This window comes from Schistocerca gregaria, chromosome 2 (genome assembly GCF_023897955.1).
Source record: "Schistocerca gregaria isolate iqSchGreg1 chromosome 2, iqSchGreg1.2, whole genome shotgun sequence".
In the NCBI taxonomy this organism is placed as follows: domain Eukaryota; kingdom Metazoa; phylum Arthropoda; class Insecta; order Orthoptera; family Acrididae; genus Schistocerca; species Schistocerca gregaria.
The window spans coordinates 716,010,948-716,029,306 of NC_064921.1; the positions used below are offsets into that span (position 1 = coordinate 716,010,948).

Sequence of the window (18,359 nt, forward strand, 5' to 3'; positions counted from 1 at the left end):
CAGGTAGTACAACGGCAAAACCGTCGTTTCCGTGGTGTAGCGGTTATCACGTCTGCTTTACACGCAGAAGGTCCCCGGTTCGATCCCGGGCGGAAGCACGACATTTTTTTAAACCCGTTTTCGGATTCCATTTCCGAGATAACGTCACGTCTGCGTGTGCGGGATAATAAATGTCGTGTGCTACACCGATATCGCCTCATTTTACTGTCAAATGCTCTTGCTCCCATAGTGCACCGGTATTCAGTAACTCAGAACGCTCGTAGCTCCATTCTGGCCTGCAAAATTTACTATCCATTTCTTCAAGACTACTTCAAGTTCGCTTCATACTGGCTTTCCTGATCTCTTTGCACTCGCCTTGTCACAACTCTGTTGAAGTGTGAACGTAACTAATAGTGAGAAACTCTTAACTACGCTCAGTCTTGTATCCCACTCTTTGGTTGACGTTGTCGCTAATCAGATGAAGGTAGACTGCTCCACGATTGAGCTTCGTCTCCACTGACGGTGCACACGTTCTGTAAAGACAACCTTTGTTTTCCGTTGCATGCAAGATTACTGTCGGCTCTTCTACAGAAATCGACCTATGTAATTTACTGGTATCAGATTCTTGCGATATCAAACGGTCCCTTCATGACCGTAGGGCCACACACAGCGTGCTGCGGCACGCATCTGTTCTTCATTGCAGAGCTACAAACGTGGGTGAGCTCCACCTACTCTTCAGCACGGTCAAAACGGTAGAGCTCGTCCGGGATTTGAACCCGGGACCTCCTGCACCCAAAGCAGGAATCATACCCCTAGACCAACGAGCCACTTGCCGGTGGCAGTGAAGGTAATCCCAAGCAGTCCAGCTCCGAGGAACACAAACTTTCATGTAAATCAGAAAGAAAAGCGCTTTCTGAAGGCAGCGCCCACCACTGATGGAAAGAATATTAAAGGCAATGAATGTAGAGTGAATAATTTCATCGCGCTCTGCAGATGAACAGACGGTGGTGTTTCACTTTCGTCATGTGCTTTCTTAGCATCAAGGGAAGGCAAATGCACTAAACAAAAGAACACCGGGAATCCGAAACACCAACTCATAACGAAAAGATAGCCGAATATACTGCAAGCAAAACTTCCAAACACGACTCCTGAAGGCGTCGGTGCCTTAAGAATTATTCCGTGCAGCAATGATCATCTACGAAGAGCCAACTGTATGTGTCGCTCCACCACGCAACTTTTTTTGATATCGTTTTACCTAAATTTCCATTACCTGTTCGTTACAAGAATACCGTGTGGCTTTCAACTGGTCTGCTTCGTCCAGCAGCGATAGTAGTAACTAAACCGACCACAGTATCATTAAAAGTAGGTCAGACACAAAAGTCGGAGTTGCTCTGTAGCTCATGTTATTCTGCTTTCAAATGCAATTGTATGGCTGGGAGTAGGGGCGTACTCCTGTAATGCAGGCGTCCGGGAGGCCGTTTCTGTGGGAGACATCTGGGAACAACTACAGACACGGCCGTTTCATTAGCTCAGGAACGACCGCGATGCTCTTATCGAGCTCTGCAGATTGACCGGACTGCAGTGCGGAATTTTCTGCTAGTGGTGGCTCGGGGTTAAGAGAAGTCGGGAGGTGTGAGCAAAACTACATCGGGAAACCGAAACAGACGACTCATAACGAAAAGATTGCGGAATGTACTGCAAAAGCAAACGTTGGAGAAGACGAACTCTGAAGCCGTCGGTGCTTTAACAATCATTCCGTGCAGCAACGATAATCTGGGAAGAGCGAAGGGTGGGTTCCGCTCGACCACACAACAAATTTTATATAATGTTCTACTTGTTCTAAATTTGCGTTTCCAGATCATCAGTAAAATACTGTGTGATTTACACCTGGCTTGCTTCTTCCAAAAGCGATATTAAGAAATACATCGACTGCAACGTCATTAGGGGTCGCGGGTCCGGGCGCCGGCGCGCCAGCGGCGGCCTGTCGGGGCTGCTGGTGCCTCCATGTAGAGCTACCGCTGGGCCCGGGCTCCTTGCCGCTAACGAAGTGATTGCTTTTGGTGACATCATATGCAATAGCGACTGCGCGAATTGACGGTGGCTCGTACGGAAAGCAAGAGTAGCTGATGCTACCGAGGACTCGGCCGCGAGCTTGTCCGACGACGTCTTGGGCTCTTATTCGTGGTGGCATTCAGACAGGCAAGGGTGCTGTCGATTGTTGCGTACGAATGCGAAATACCTGCATTGTGCGTTTCCGCAAAGTGATTTTTACGCCAAAGTTGTGATCGTCCTGCAAGTTGTGTCACATGTGGATCTCAGAGCTTAGCAGTTTCCGTGGTGTAGCGGTTATCACGTCTGCCTAACAGGCAGAAGGTCTCCGTTTCGATTCCGGGCGTAATCACTTTTTCGTCGCACTCAACAAGACACTTGCTACAATCTCTACTGTGAACATTTAAATCAATTTCAAACGTCCAACCACCAGGCTGCAGATGGCTCAAATGATATGTGAAACTCTTTCAGAACCGGCTACTTGGTTTTTGTGCTTACCTGGAGGGCAGGAAATGCGCGGAACAGCCGCCGGCATGCCGGTAGTCGCCACACGTTTGCACAAAACGCGAGGGCTCGTCCGGGATTTGAACCAGGGACCTCCTGCAACCGAAGCAGGAATCATACCCCTAGACCAACGAGCATTCTCGATGCACATGACTATCGCCTCCGTTCTTGGTATCACCGTGCAGAGCTGCTGCTCACCCAGCGTTCTCCCTGGCTGTTGCGGTTTGATTGTTTTTATCGTTGTCTTTTACTATAGCAACTTCTAGAATCGGACGGAGCTCGTAGCCGATGCCCTTGCTTACGCAGGGAAAATCTGTTGGAGCTACGGTTTTCCAGGTAGTACAACGGCAAAACCGTCGTTTCCGTGGTGTAGCGGTTATCACGTCTGCTTTACACGCAGAAGGTCCCCGGTTCGATCCCGGGCGGAAGCACGACTTTTTTTTAAACCCGTTTTCGGATTCCATTTCCGAGATAACGTCACGTCTGCGTGTGCGGGATAATAAATGTCGTGTGCTACACCGATATCGCCTCATTTTACTGTCAAATGCTCTTGCTCCCATAGTGCACCGGTATTCAGTAACTCAGAACGCTCGTAGCTCCATTCTGGCCTGCAAAATTTACTATCCATTTCTTCAAGACTACTTCAAGTTCGCTTCATACTGGCTTTCCTGATCTCTTTGCACTCGCCTTGTCACAACTCTGTTGAAGTGTGAACGTAACTAATAGTGAGAAACTCTTAACTACGCTCAGTCTTGTATCCCACTCTTTGGTTGACGTTGTCGCTAATCAGATGAAGGTAGACTGCTCCACGATTGAGCTTCGTCTCCACTCACGGTGCACACGTTCTGCAAAGACAACCTTTGTTTTCCGTTGCATGCAAGATTACTGTCGGCTCTTCTACAGAAATCGACCTATGTAATTTACTGGTATCAGATTCTTGCCATATCAAACGGTCCCTTCATGACCGTAGGGCCACACACAGCGTGCTGCGGCACGCATCTGTTCTTCATTGCAGAGCTACAAACGTGGGTGAGCTCCACCTACTCTTCAGCACGGTCAAAACGGTAGGGCTCGTCCGGGATTTGAACCCGGGACCTCCTGCACCCAAAGCAGGAATCATACCCCTAGACCAACGAGCCACTTGCCGGTGGCAGTGAAGGTAATCCCAAGCAGTCCAGCTCCGAGGAACACAAACTTTCATGTAAATCAGAAAGAAAAGCGCTTTCTGAAGGCAGCGCCCACCACTGATGGAAAGAATATTAAAGGCAATGAATGTAGAGTGAATAATTTCATCGCGCTCTGCAGATGAACAGACGGTGGTGTTTCACTTTCGTCATGTGCTTTCTTAGCATCAAGGGAAGGCAAATGCACTAAACAAAAGAACACCGGGAATCCGAAACACCAACTCATAACGAAAAGATAGCCGAATATACTGCAAGCAAAACTTCCAAACACGACTCCTGAAGGCGTCGGTGCCTTAAGAATTATTCCGTGCAGCAATGATCATCTACGAAGAGCCAACTGTATGTGTCGCTCCACCACGCAACTTTTTTTTATATCGTTTTACCTAAATTTCCATTACCTGTTCGTTACAAGAATACCGTGTGGCTTTCAACTGGTCTGCTTCGTCCAGCAGCGATAGTAGTAACTAAACCGACCACAGTATCATTAAAAGTAGGTCAGACACAAAAGTCGGAGTTGCTCTGTAGCTCATGTTATTCTGCTTTCAAATGCAATTGTATGGCTGGGAGTAGGGCGTACTCCTGTAATGCAGGCGTCCGGGAGGCCGTTTCTGTGGGAGACATCTGGGAACAACTACAGACACGGCCGTTTCATTAGCTCAGGAACGACCGCGATGCTCTTATCGAGCTCTGCAGATTGACCGGACTGCAGTGCGGAATTTTCTGCTAGTGGTGGCTCGGGGTTAAGAGAAGTCGGGAGGTGTGAGCAAAACTACATCGGGAAACCGAAACAGACGACTCATAACGAAAAGATTGCGGAATGTACTGCAAAAGCAAACGTTGGAGAAGACGAACTCTGAAGCCGTCGGTGCTTTAACAATCATTCCGTGCAGCAACGATAATCTGGGAAGAGCGAAGGGTGGGTTCCGCTCGACCACACAACAAATTTTATATAATGTTCTACTTGTTCTAAATTTGCGTTTCCAGATCATCAGTAAAATACTGTGTGATTTACACCTGGCTTGCTTCTTCCAAAAGCGATATTAAGAAATACATCGACTGCAACGTCATTAGGGGTCGCGGGTCCGGGCGCCGGCGCGCCAGCGGCGGCCTGTCGGGGCTGCTGGTGCCTCCATGTAGAGCTACCGCTGGGCCCGGGCTCCTTGCCGCTAACGAAGTGATTGCTTTTGGTGACATCATATGCAATAGCGACTGCGCGAATTGACGGTGGCTCGTACGGAAAGCAAGAGTAGCTGATGCTACCGAGGACTCGGCCGCGAGCTTGTCCGACGACTTCTTGGGCTCTTATTCGTGGTGGCATTCAGACAGGCAAGGGTGCTGTCGATTGTTGCGTACGAATGCGAAATACCTGCATTGTGCGTTTCCGCAAAGTGATTTTTACGCCAAAGTTGTGATCGTCCTGCAAGTTGTGTCACATGTGGATCTCAGAGCTTAGCAGTTTCCGTGGTGTAGCGGTTATCACGTCTGCCTAACAGGCAGAAGGTCTCCGTTTCGATTCCGGGCGTAATCACTTTTTCGTCGCACTCAACAAGACACTTGCTACAATCTCTACTGTGAACATTTAAATCAATTTCAAACGTCCAACCACCAGGCTGCAGATGGCTCAAATGATACGTGAAACTCTTTCAGAACCGGCTACTTGGTTTTTGTGCTTACCTGGAGGGCAGGAAATGCGCGGAACAGCCGCCGGCATGCCGGTAGTCGCCACACGTTTGCACAAAACGCGAGGGCTCGTCCGGGATTTGAACCCGGGACCTCCTGCAACCGAAGCAGGCATCATACCCCTAGACCAACGAGCCTTCTCGATGCACATGACTATCGCCTCCGTTCTTGGTATCACCGTGCAGAGCTGCTGCTCACCCAGCGTTCTCCCTGGCTGTTGCGGTTTGATTGTTTTTATCGTTGTCTTTTACTATAGCAACTTCTAGAATCGTACGGAGCTCGTAGCCGATGCCCTTGCTTACGCAGGAAAAATCTGTTGGAGCTACGGTTTTCCAGGTAGTACAACGGCAAAACCGTCGTTTCCGTGGTGTAGCGGTTATCACGTCTGCTTTACACGCAGAAGGTCCCCGGTTCGATCCCGGGCGGAAGCACGACTTTTTTTTAAACCCGTTTTCGGATTCCATTTCCGAGGTAACGTCACGTCTGCGTGTGCGGGATAATAAATGTCGTGTGCTACACCGATATCGCCTCATTTTACTGTCAAATGCTCTTGCTCCCATAGTGCACCGGTATTCAGTAACTCAGAACGCTCGTAGCTCCATTCTGGCCTGCCAAATTTAGTATCCATTTCTTCAAGACTACTTCAAGTTCGCTTCATACTGGCTTTCCTGATCTCTTTGCACTCGCCTTGTCACAACTCTGTTGAAGTGTGAACGTAACTAATAGTGAGAAACTCTTAACTACGCTCAGTCTTGTATCCAACTCTTTGGTTGACGTTGTCGCTAATCAGATGAAGGTAGACTGCTCCACGATTGAGCTTCGTCTCCACTCACGGTGCACACGTTCTGCAAAGACAACCTTTGTTTTCCGTTGCATGCAAGATTACTGTCGGCTCTTCTACAGAAATCGACCTATGTAATTTACTGGTATCAGATTCTTGCCATATCAAACGGTCCCTTCATGACCGTAGGGCCACACACAGCGTGCTGCGGCACGCATCTGTTCTTCATTGCAGAGCTACAAACGTGGGTGAGCTCCACCTACTCTTCAGCACGGTCAAAACGGTAGGGCTCGTCCGGGATTTGAACCCGGGACCTCCTGCACCGAAAGCAGGAATCATACCCCTTTTTTTTCTTTTTCTTTTTTTTTTTTGGTTTTTTTTTTTATCTGTACCCAAAAACCTTCGTAATCGCCTTCACACGTCAGATCAGTGTCAATTGCTCACATCAAATATGAAATTCATTTGATACTGACGCCGAGCATTTTGCGTCGACTCAGCCACTCACGTGCGACCAGTTTGCACAAAACGCTAGGGCTCGTCCGGGATTTGAATCCGGGACCTCCTGCACCCAAAGCAGGAATCACACCCCTTTTTTTTTTTTTCTTTTTTTCTTTTTGCACTAATTCCATAGCCTCCTTTCCTTCTTGAGATTAATAATAATAATAAAAAAATATGTTCCCTTCCATGGAAACAAATGAGACTTCCTTCTCAGTCATAAAATGAATGTATAAGAAAACAATTTATCTTTAACCCTGCGATACTGGCTTTCCGCTTCGGCTTCTTCTGTGCAATAAACAAAATAGCCTTCTTTGCCAGCAGAGGATAAGTGATTGTAATATGAAACTGTAAAATTGTACTTCTCCCCAATTGTTTTTGTTTAAGCGTCGTTTCGCTTAAATAAACGATTTTTGTTTATCTCGTTGGCTTGTCAACCAATGCCCAGTCGCTCGAATACAATTTTAAGCATATTGCCGTAGTTTTTCTTGTGGTCTTTATATTTCAGGGCGTTATAAAAAGCACACTTCAAGTACATGTAAAAATCAGTGGAATTGTCATTTCCCAGGTGATTAATTACGTAATTCACATAGTGTCCCATTAACCAATGGACCGAGTTGTTTTTTGCTGCTGGAAAATAGCAAGTCTGAGGCCTGAGGAATGTAACAGGGGGAAAATTTTCCACCGAAGATCTCGTAAGAAAAGCCAGTTGTTCCCTAATCCAATTACAGAGTTGTAGATTGCCACCGCACGTGAATCTGTGCACTAACGTGTCGATCAATTTACATTTGAGACATAGGTTCGTGTCGCTAACGCCGATTGCATGTAACCTTTCATTGGTGCTGACGGTCTCATTCACTGTTTTATACCACGCTGACTTGACGTCCGATGGTAGACCACGCATATTAATATTTTTCCATATGGCGTCCCAATCAGTGTGTGGGTATTTACTTTCCAATTTGTTTCTCCCCTCCATTTTCTTTCGATGGGACAGAATATCGCGGGCCGTGATCCGTCGTGAGTTGATGATGACACCGCCGAGATAGCTGAATTCCACAAAATATACACGAACGTACTGGAGCCGGTTATTTATTTTTTGCACATTCACCGGCGCCTGTAAACTGGCAGGCCTGACAACTTCAAATAATTTAGTTGTAATGCTATCAGCGTGGTCGCTAAGGATAGTGGCGGTCCTTTTTATAAAAAGCGCAGACGCCTTATTTCTGATGTCAACTAACCCCAAACCTCCATTCCTGGGATCTAAGGTCGCAGTTTTTGCGTCGACTCTGAATATATCCCCTCTCCAAAGATAGCTGGCAATGGTAGACATTATCTTTTTTCCAATCATTTTCGGTAGTGGGAAGATCTGTGCTATAAAGTAACTCCTGGAGAGAATGCAGTGGTTAATGAAAATCACCCTCTGAACTTGGTTCATGTTACGGTGGAGGTTTTCTCTTGTTGTTCCAAGAAGTTGTCCCGACGTATTTCTCCAATTGATAGCTGCCATTTTTAACGGACAAGGTGTCAGTGTTATTCCTAGTGCTTTGCATTGGGTGACCATTGTGGCCCAGGCTAAGGTGGTATGTTGAAAACCCCGCAGGTTTAGGAGTTTGCTTTTGTTTGCGTTGACACCTGCTCCGGAGACTCTACAGTACTTTTTAATTAGCGTTTCCAATTTCAAAATGTCGTCGGGATTTCGCAGGACGACTCCGACATCATCGGCATAGGCGTTTATGACTGTTCGGTGACCAGATAATGTGATGCCAGTTAGAGTGGCATGAACACTGCGGAGGAAAGGTTCTAATGAAAGCACGAATAGGAACATGGAGAGGGGGCTTCCTTGAGGAACGCCGCGCCTGATCTGAATCTGCTTTGTCCTCTGGCAGTTAACTGATATACAAGCGCTGATGCCTGTTGCAACATTTCTGATCACACTTACGACTCGCTCATTAAAACCTATTTTGTTCAGTGTGGCACTAAGGAATCTATGATCCACACGATCAAATGCTTTCTGGAAGTCAATAAACATGATAGCACATTTTATGGTGGTCACAGCAGTGATTGCAATTATATCTCTATATTCAGCTATGCTTTTGAAAATGCTCTTGGTAGGCACACAGGACTGGTATGGACTTACTATCTTTTTGGCCAACTGTGAGAGTCTGTTGTTTAAAATTCTGCCGATGATTTTATAATCGGAGTTTAACAGGGAGATAGGACGAAAGTTGTTGAGGTTTCTTTTTGCAGCATTTTTTGGGATTAGTACTATTGTGCTCTCTTTAAAAACAGCAGGTAAATGCTTTCCCTGAAGCACCTCGTTCGTCATTCGGGTAAACATGTCACCAATCAGTGGCCAGTATCGTTTATAAAATTCAACAGGCAAACCATCCGGTCCCGGCGATTTCCTCAGAGGAGATTTGCAGATGATTCTGTGGATATCTTCGTTAGTACACTCAACGAGAAGGTCTTCGTTTTCCTCGTCCGAGACCTGTGGAGCTATGGAACTAAGGAACTCATCGAAGGACTCTTCACATACCGGGTTGGCAGTGTATAGGTCTTCGTAATATTTGTGCACTGCATTGACGATGTCTCTCTGAGTCGTGAGTGTCTCGCCAGTTTCAGACTGAAGTCCATCAATGAAGGTGCGTCTCCTGTTTCTTTCGTGCTTCAGTAGATGGTACAAGGAAGCATGTTCATCCTCCACAACTGTCTTAGCCTTGGATTTTAATTTCAGACCCTCCATCTGCTGTCTTTTAAGACTGAGCAATTTGGCCTTAGTTTGCTTGATATCTGCCAGACGGACGTTGGAAGTGTTTGCCTGCTCATATAAATTTCGCAGCATGGTATAATAAAATTCTATGGAATTTTTTAAGTCTTTCGATCGTTGTACACTATACTGGATGAGAACTTTTCTCAGTTTAGGCTTTGCCCTGTTGCACCACCAGTCTAGTACTGAGACGTGTCTATCTGCAGAGCGGAGGCACAATGCCCACGCTTCTGTCAAACTTTCTTCTAATCCGTCGTCCTGCATCAGTGACGTATTAAGGTGCCATGAACTTCTAAAACGGCGAGTGGGTTGCGCAGTAAGGTTGATGGAAGCTAGCACGGAGCTATGATCAGAAAAGTAAACTGGAATCGTCTCTGCTTTAATGAAGGAGCTAACTAGACTTTGCGATATGTAGAGTCTGTCGATCCTGCTACGTGAGTGGGGACCTAGGAATGTAAATGCCACAAATGTGGGATACATTATTTCCCAAGCATCTTTAAGCTGTAAAACAGTGACGAAACGCTTCAGTTCATTGCAGTTATTAAAATTCGGAACCTGGTCTTTCTTATTTATCACACAATTAAAATCACCGCCTATTATAAGATCTTTTGGGTTTTTCCGTAATAAATAAATGATTTCTTCTTTATAGAACTGTGCTCTTTCCATTCTATTGGATGTGCCAGAAGGGGCATACAGATTGATAAGGGTAGAACCAAAGACTTTTATACCTATCGCTCTGCCGGAGTCCAACCTCTCGATATCCGAGACAGGAATCCCCTCCCTGACTAAAATTGCTGTACCGACGTAGGTGTCAAGTGAGACATTTAAAATCGCCAAATATCCAGGCACTGTAAGATTAGTCAGCACTACTTCCTGTAGGAAAGCAATGTCCGTCCCTGACTCATATAAATAATCCTTGAGCGCTGTAACTTTAGTCACGGATGTAATCCTGTTAATATTGATAGTCGTAATTGTATATGCCTGGGACATTTAGTTTGCATAAAAAGTAAATAAGTGATTAAAAAGATAACAAAATATTAATAAAAAAAAAGAAAAGAGATGTGCAGCTTCTAGAAGGGAGAAACGACTCCGCTTAAACAAACATCTAAAAGAATAGGCAGTATTTGAAGCTCGGTAAACACTTCATCTGGTTCCTCTGAAATATGACTAAGACAGTAGTACAATTAGAAACGAAACTGGTTCAACAAAATCCTTTTTTTTTTCATCTTACAGCCTCATTTTGGTGCAGGATTCCGAACATCTCGGGTTTTAGTTTTACCGAGGGGCTTTGCATCACTAATGTCACTTGAAGGTACCTCCTTAGGTCTTTCCGTGATGATTTCATACAAGACGTTCTTGGCCGTCGCTTCCTCTTGTGCTGGTTGTTGTTTGCTTTGGTTACGGGAAGCTTTGAGAGTAGGTTGCGGTTTGAGTCGGCGTCTTCGGACATCTTGGTTCAACGCGCCGTCATTCGGATTGTCTATCTTTACCACCGTTGTGACCGAAGCTGCCTCAACAGCGTCCTTTTTACGAGTGCCATTTCCTTGTTCTTCCGTCACTAGCTCCAGAGCACTGACTGAGTCGGCGGTTTGTGGGTCTGTAAGTTCTTGAGTTGGGTTCCGCTCCGTCACCTCCTGTGCTTCGGAGTGCGCCTCATCCGTCTCCGCGACAATCGTTACTGCGTCCCCTCCGTGGACCGTTTGTACCTGTTCAGCCGCCGACAGCGGCCGGGTTGCCTCAGCGGCTGTCGTCACGTCAATACATGTACTGTTTGTTTCCTCGAGCACATCCGCATTACACTGCTTCTGCTTGCGGGTGGAAGGCGAATTACGGGCGGACTCGCCGTCCGAGCCGTCATCGGTCGTTTCCAACGGTCGCTTCTTATTCGGGAGATCGCAATCGGGAACAGAAGGGTGTGATGTAATGACGCTCAGGGGAGGGAACTCCGTAGTAGTTATGGCGGGCACTGCAGAAGTACATGCACCACTGTCGTTAACCGAAAGAAGGGAAGTGCTATTTGGTAAGACATCGCTGAGGGTCAGTTTTTGACGCTGTGTTAGATTGTTCCGAAGAACAAAAACACGGCGCGGACAATCTTGTCGGAAATGACCTGTCTCATTGCAAATATTGCACGTGCGCTCCTGACCAGAATACACAACATGTGCTTTATGGCCTGCAACGGATATATGGGACGGAATGTTGGCTTTCACCTCCATTTCAACGGATCTAATGCCATTAAAACACTGTATCTTGTATAGCTTCGACCATCTTTCGTTATAGATAGATTTAACTTCGCCATATTTAGATAGAGCGTCCTTGATCAACTGATTATCAATTTCAATTGGAACATTCAAAATCCTGACATTGGTGTACATGATATCAGCTTTTCGTACAGAGACATTACTTTTTGAACCGTCTCGGTGAACAAATTCGACGGAATTACCCCATTTTGCAAGCAACTTATCGACTGTCACTGAGTTCAGAAATTTAACAAAAACACAGTATTTTTCAGCATCTAATTGCGTGGTATGAACAGAGTCAGAATTTATACCGATTACCTCAGTCAGCCAATCGTGGATTTCCAGCGCAGTGGGTTGGACCGGCCGTGTTTCTTTCTCGAACGAGAAGACTAAAGTATTCTTCCTGACGGTGTCAGACATGGTCGTCGGTTCCGACGAAATTCCGGCAACAACCGAAATTGCGGCGAAGCACGAAACGTGGAACGGACGAAAGCACTATAAAAACACTTATCAGAGACACCACTCAAAAAATAACAGCGAAAATGTACAGCTAACTTCACGTAAACACCAAACACCGGCGATAGCGTTAACGTACGCGGAGTAAACAACAAGCACGTCCGACCGCGGCGACGGCTAAAGCCAGAATGCCTAGACCAACGAGCCACTTGCCGGTGGCAGTGAAGGTAATCCCAAGCAGTCCAGCTCCGAGGAACACAAACTTTCATGTAAATCAGAAAGAAAAGCGCTTTCTGAAGGCAGCGCCCACCACTGATGGAAAGAATATTAAAGGTAATGAATGTAGAGTGAATAATTTCATCGCGCTCTGCAGATGAACAGACGGTGGTGTTTCACTTTCGTCATGTGCTTTCTTAGCATCAAGGGAAGGCAAATGCACTAAACAAAAGAACACCGGGAATCCGAAACACCAACTCATAACGAAAAGATAGCCGAATATACTGCAAGCAAAACTTCCAAACACGACTCCTGAAGGCGTCGGTGCCTTAAGAATTATTCCGTGCAGCAATGATCATCTACGAAGAGCCAACTGTATGTGTCGATCCACCACGCAACTTTTTTTGATATCGTTTTACCTAAATTTCCATTACCTGTTCGTTACAAGAATACCGTGTGGCTTTCAACTGGTCTGCTTCGTCCAGCAGCGATAGTAGTAACTAAACCGACCACAGTATCATTAAAAGTAGGTCAGACACAAAAGTCGGAGTTGCTCTGTAGCTCATGTTATTCTGCTTTCAAATGCAATTGTATGGCTGGGAGTAGGGGCGTACTCCTGTAATGCAGGCGTCCGGGAGGCCGTTTCTGTGGGAGATATCTGGGAACAACTACAGACACGGCCGTTTCATTAGCTCAGGAACGACCGCGATGCTCTTATCGAGCTCTGCAGATTGACCGGACTGCAGTGCGGAATTTTCTGCTAGTGGTGGCTCGGGGTTAAGAGAAGTCGGGAGGTGTGAGCAAAACTACATCGGGAAACCGAAACAGACGACTCATAACGAAAAGATTGCGGAATGTACTGCAAAAGCAAACGTTGGAGAAGACGAACTCTGAAGCCGTCGGTGCTTTAACAATCATTCCGTGCAGCAACGATAATCTGGGAAGAGCGAAGGGTGGGTTCCGCTCGACCACACAACAAATTTTATATAATGTTCTACTTGTTCTAAATTTGCGTTTCCAGATCATCAGTAAAATACTGTGTGATTTACACCTGGCTTGCTTCTTCCAAAAGCGATATTAAGAAATACATCGACTGCAACGTCATTAGGGGTCGCGGGTCCGGGCGCCGGCGCGCCAGCGGCGGCCTGTCGGGGCTGCTGGTGCCTCCATGTAGAGCTACCGCTGGGCCCGGGCTCCTTGCCGCTAACGAAGTGATTGCTTTTGGTGACATCATATGCAATAGCGACTGCGCGAATTGACGGTGGCTCGTACGGAAAGCAAGAGTAGCTGATGCTACCGAGGACTCGGCCGCGAGCTTGTCCGACGACGTCTTGGGCTCTTATTCGTGGTGGCATTCAGACAGGCAAGGGTGCTGTCGATTGTTGCGTACGAATGCGAAATACCTGCATTGTGCGTTTCCGCAAAGTGATTTTTACGCCAAAGTTGTGATCGTCCTGCAAGTTGTGTCACATGTGGATCTCAGAGCTTAGCAGTTTCCGTGGTGTAGCGGTTATCACGTCTGCCTAACAGGCAGAAGGTCTCCGTTTCGATTCCGGGCGTAATCACTTTTTCGTCGCACTCAACAAGACACTTGCTACAATCTCTACTGTGAACATTTAAATCAATTTCAAACGTCCAACCACCAGGCTGCAGATGGCTCAAATGATACGTGAAACTCTTTCAGAACCGGCTACTTGGTTTTTGTGCTTACCTGGAGGGCAGGAAATGCGCGGAACAGCCGCCGGCATGCCGGTAGTCGCCACACGTTTGCACAAAACGCGAGGGCTCGTCCGGGATTTGAACCCGGGACCTCCTGCAACCGAAGCAGGAATCATACCCCTAGACCAACGAGCCTTCTCGATGCACATGACTATCGCCTCCGTTCTTGGTATCACCGTGCAGAGCTGCTGCTCACCCAGCGTTCTCCCTGGCTGTTGCGGTTTGATTGTTTTTATCGTTGTCTTTTACTATAGCAACTTCTAGAATCGGACGGAGCTCGTAGCCGATGCCCTTGCTTACGCAGGAAAAATCTGTTGGAGCTACGGTTTTCCAGGTAGTACAACGGCAAAACCGTCGTTTCCGTGGTGTAGCGGTTATCACGTCTGCTTTACACGCAGAAGGTCCCCGGTTCGATCCCGGGCGGAAGCACGACTTTTTTTTAAACCCGTTTTCGGATTCCATTTCCGAGATAACGTCACGTCTGCGTGTGCGGGATAATAAATGTCGTGTGCTACACCGATATCGCCTCATTTTACTGTCAAATGCTCTTGCTCCCATAGTGCACCGGTATTCAGTAACTCAGAACGCTCGTAGCTCCATTCTGGCCTGCAAAATTTAGTATCCATTTCTTCAAGACTACTTCAAGTTCGCTTCATACTGGCTTTCCTGATCTCTTTGCACTCGCCTTGTCACAACTCTGTTGAAGTGTGAACGTAACTAATAGTGAGAAACTCTTAACTACGCTCAGTCTTGTATCCCACTCTTTGGTTGACGTTGTCGCTAATCAGATGAAGGTAGACTGCTCCACGATTGAGCTTCGTCTCCACTCACGGTGCACACGTTCTGCAAAGACAACCTTTGTTTTCCGTTGCATGCAAGATTACTGTCGGCTCTTCTACAGAAATCGACCTATGTAATTTACTGGTATCAGATTCTTGCCATATCAAACGGTCCCTTCATGACCGTAGGGCCACACACAGCGTGCTGCGGCACGCATCTGTTCTTCATTGCAGAGCTACAAACGTGGGTGAGCTCCACCTACTCTTCAGCACGGTCAAAACGGTAGGGCTCGTCCGGGATTTGAACCCGGGACCTCCTGCACCCAAAGCAGGAATCATACCCCTAGACCAACGAGCCATTTGCCGGTGGCAGTGAAGGTAATCCCAAGCAGTCCAGCTCCGAGGAACACAAACTTTCATGTAAATCAGGAAGAAAAGCGCTTTCTGAAGGCAGCGCCCACCACTGATGGAAAGAATATTAAAGGCAATGAATGTAGAGTGAATAATTTCATCGCGCTCTGCAGATGAACAGACGGTGGTGTTTCACTTTCGTCATGTGCTTTCTTAGCATCAAGGGAAGGCAAATGCACTAAACAAAAGAACACCGGGAATCCGAAACACCAACTCATAACGAAAAGATAGCCGAATATACTGCAAGCAAAACTTCCAAACACGACTCCTGAAGGCGTCGGTGCCTTAAGAATTATTCCGTGCAGCAATGATCATCTACGAAGAGCCAACTGTATGTGTCGCTCCACCACGCAACTTTTTTTGATATCGTTTTACCTAAATTTCCATTACCTGTTCGTTACAAGAATACCGTGTGGCTTTCAACTGGTCTGCTTCGTCCAGCAGCGATAGTAGTAACTAAACCGACCACAGTATCATTAAAAGTAGGTCAGACACAAAAGTCGGAGTTGCTCTGTAGCTCATGTTATTCTGCTTTCAAATGCAATTGTATGGCTGGGAGTAGGGGCGTACTCCTGTAATGCAGGCGTCCGGGAGGCCGTTTCTGTGGGAGACATCTGGGAACAACTACAGACACGGCCGTTTCATTAGCTCAGGAACGACCGCGATGCTCTTATCGAGCTCTGCAGATTGACCGGACTGCAGTGCGGAATTTTCTGCTAGTGGTGGCTCGGGGCTAAGAGAAGTCGGGAGGTGTGAGCAAAACTACATCGGGAAACCGAAACAGACGACTCATAACGAAAAGATTGCGGAATGTACTGCAAAAGCAAACGTTGGAGAAGACGAACTCTGAAGCCGTCGGTGCTTTAACAATCATTCCGTGCAGCAACGATAATCTGGGAAGAGCGAAGGGTGGGTTCCGCTCGACCACACAACAAATTTTATATAATGTTCCACTTGTTCTAAATTTGCGTTTCCAGATCATCAGTAAAATACTGTGTGATTTACACCTGGCTTGCTTCTTCCAAAAGCGATATTAAGAAATACATCGACTGCAACGTCATTAGGGGTCGCGGGTCCGGGCGCCGGCGCGCCAGCGGCGGCCTGTCGGGGCTGCTGGTGCCTCCATGTAGAGCTACCGCTGGGCCCGGGCTCCTTGCCGCTAACGAAGTGATTGCTTTTGGTGACATCATATGCAATAGCGACTGCGCGAATTGACGGTGGCTCGTACGGAAAGCAAGAGTAGCTGATGCTACCGAGGACTCGGCCGCGAGCTTGTCCGACGACTTCTTGGGCTCTTACTCGTGGTGGCATTCAGACAGGCAAGGGTGCTGTCGATTGTTGCGTACGAATGCGAAATACCTGCATTGTGCGTTTCCGCAAAGTGATTTTTACGCCAAAGTTGTGATCGTCCTGCAAGTTGTGTCACATGTGGATCTCAGAGCTTAGCAGTTTCCGTGGTGTAGCGGTTATCACGTCTGCCTAACAGGCAGAAGGTCTCCGTTTCGATTCCGGGCGTAATCACTTTTTCGTCGCACTCAACAAGACACTTGCTACAATCTCTACTGTGAACATTTAAATCAATTTCAAACGTCCAACCACCAGGCTGCAGATGGCTCAAATGATACGTGAAACTCTTTCAGAACCGGCTACTTGGTTTTTGTGCTTACCTGGAGGGCAGGAAATGCGCGGAACAGCCGCCGGCATGCCGGTAGTCGCCACACGTTTGCACAAAACGCGAGGGCTCGTCCGGGATTTGAACCCGGGACCTCCTGCAACCGAAGCAGGAATCATACCCCTAGACCAACGAGCCTTCTCGATGCACATGACTATCGCCTCCGTTCTTGGTATCACCGTGCAGAGCTGCTGCTCACCCAGCGTTCTCCCTGGCTGTTGCGGTTTGATTGTTTTTATCGTTGTCTTTTACTATAGCAACTTCTAGAATCGGACGGAGCTCGTAGCCGATGCCCTTGCTTACGCAGGAAAAATCTGTTGGAGCTACGGTTTTCCAGGTAGTACAACGGCAAAACCGTCGTTTCCGTGGTGTAGCGGTTATCACGTCTGCTTTACACGCAGAAGGTCCCCGGTTCGATCCCGGGCGGAAGCACGACTTTTTTTTAAACCCGTTTTCGGATTCCATTTCCGAGATAACGTCACGTCTGCGTGTGCGGGATAATAAATGTCGTGTGCTACACCGATATCGCCTCATTTTACTGTCAAATGCTCTTGCTCCCATAGTGCACCGGTATTCAGTAACTCAGAACGCTCGTAGCTCCATTCTGGCCTGCAAAATTTACTATCCATTTCTTCAAGACTACTTCAAGTTCGCTTCATACTGGCTTTCCTGATCTCTTTGCACTCGCCTTGTCACAACTCTGTTGAAGTGTGAACGTAACTAATAGTGAGAAACTCTTAACTACGCTCAGTCTTGTATCCCACTCTTTGGTTGACGTTGTCGCTAATCAGATGAAGGTAGACTGCTCCACGATTGAGCTTCGTCTCCACTCACGGTGCACACGTTCTGCAAAGACAACCTTTGTTTTCCGTTGCATGCAAGATTACTGTCGGCTCTTCTACAGAAATCGACCTATGTAATTTACTGGTATCAGATTCTTGCCATATCAAACGGTCCCTTCATGACCGTAGGGCCACACACAGCGTGCTGCGGCACGCATCTGTTCTTCATTGCAGAGCTACAAACGTGGGTGAGCTCCACCTACTCTTCAGCACGGTCAAAACGGTAGGGCTCGTCCGGGATTTGAACCCGGGACCTCCTGCACCCAAAGCAGGAATCATACCCCTAGACCAACGAGCCATTTGCCGGTGGCAGTGAAGGTAATCCCAAGCAGTCCAGCTCCGAGGAACACAAACTTTCATGTAAATCAGGAAGAAAAGCGCTTTCTGAAGGCAGCGCCCACCACTGATGGAAAGAATATTAAAGGCAATGAATGTAGAGTGAATAATTTCATCGCGCTCTGCAGATGAACAGACGGTGGTGTTTCACTTTCGTCATGTGCTTTCTTAGCATCAAGGGAAGGCAAATGCACTAAACAAAAGAACACCGGGAATCCGAAACACCAACTCATAACGAAAAGATAGCCG

The 18,359-nt window shown here is 47.2% G+C and overlaps 12 non-coding genes across 12 annotated transcripts; 5 read left to right on the forward strand and 7 right to left on the reverse strand.

Moving 5' to 3' along the window:
* Positions 1 to 25: 25 nt before the first annotated feature.
* On the forward strand, positions 26 to 98 carry Trnav-uac (transfer RNA valine (anticodon UAC)). The gene has a single exon. It is a non-coding gene; the product is annotated as a tRNA-Val (tRNA).
* A 636-nt stretch (positions 99 to 734) lies between these two features.
* Trnap-ugg (transfer RNA proline (anticodon UGG)) lies at positions 735 to 806 on the reverse strand. Its single transcript has one exon. It is a non-coding gene; the product is annotated as a tRNA-Pro (tRNA).
* A 2,084-nt stretch (positions 807 to 2,890) lies between these two features.
* Trnav-uac (transfer RNA valine (anticodon UAC)) lies at positions 2,891 to 2,963 on the forward strand. The gene has a single exon. It is a non-coding gene; the product is annotated as a tRNA-Val (tRNA).
* A 636-nt stretch (positions 2,964 to 3,599) lies between these two features.
* On the reverse strand, positions 3,600 to 3,671 carry Trnap-ugg (transfer RNA proline (anticodon UGG)). Its single transcript has one exon. It is a non-coding gene; the product is annotated as a tRNA-Pro (tRNA).
* Positions 3,672 to 5,461: 1,790 nt separating this feature from the next.
* Trnap-cgg (transfer RNA proline (anticodon CGG)) lies at positions 5,462 to 5,533 on the reverse strand. Its single transcript has one exon. It is a non-coding gene; the product is annotated as a tRNA-Pro (tRNA).
* A 221-nt stretch (positions 5,534 to 5,754) lies between these two features.
* Trnav-uac (transfer RNA valine (anticodon UAC)) lies at positions 5,755 to 5,827 on the forward strand. Its single transcript has one exon. It is a non-coding gene; the product is annotated as a tRNA-Val (tRNA).
* Positions 5,828 to 14,133: 8,306 nt separating this feature from the next.
* On the reverse strand, positions 14,134 to 14,205 carry Trnap-cgg (transfer RNA proline (anticodon CGG)). The gene has a single exon. It is a non-coding gene; the product is annotated as a tRNA-Pro (tRNA).
* A 221-nt stretch (positions 14,206 to 14,426) lies between these two features.
* Trnav-uac (transfer RNA valine (anticodon UAC)) lies at positions 14,427 to 14,499 on the forward strand. The gene has a single exon. It is a non-coding gene; the product is annotated as a tRNA-Val (tRNA).
* Positions 14,500 to 15,135: 636 nt separating this feature from the next.
* Trnap-ugg (transfer RNA proline (anticodon UGG)) lies at positions 15,136 to 15,207 on the reverse strand. Its single transcript has one exon. It is a non-coding gene; the product is annotated as a tRNA-Pro (tRNA).
* Positions 15,208 to 16,998: 1,791 nt separating this feature from the next.
* On the reverse strand, positions 16,999 to 17,070 carry Trnap-cgg (transfer RNA proline (anticodon CGG)). Its single transcript has one exon. It is a non-coding gene; the product is annotated as a tRNA-Pro (tRNA).
* Positions 17,071 to 17,291: 221 nt separating this feature from the next.
* On the forward strand, positions 17,292 to 17,364 carry Trnav-uac (transfer RNA valine (anticodon UAC)). Its single transcript has one exon. It is a non-coding gene; the product is annotated as a tRNA-Val (tRNA).
* Positions 17,365 to 18,000: 636 nt separating this feature from the next.
* Trnap-ugg (transfer RNA proline (anticodon UGG)) lies at positions 18,001 to 18,072 on the reverse strand. Its single transcript has one exon. It is a non-coding gene; the product is annotated as a tRNA-Pro (tRNA).
* Between the last annotated feature and the right edge of the window lie 287 nt (positions 18,073 to 18,359).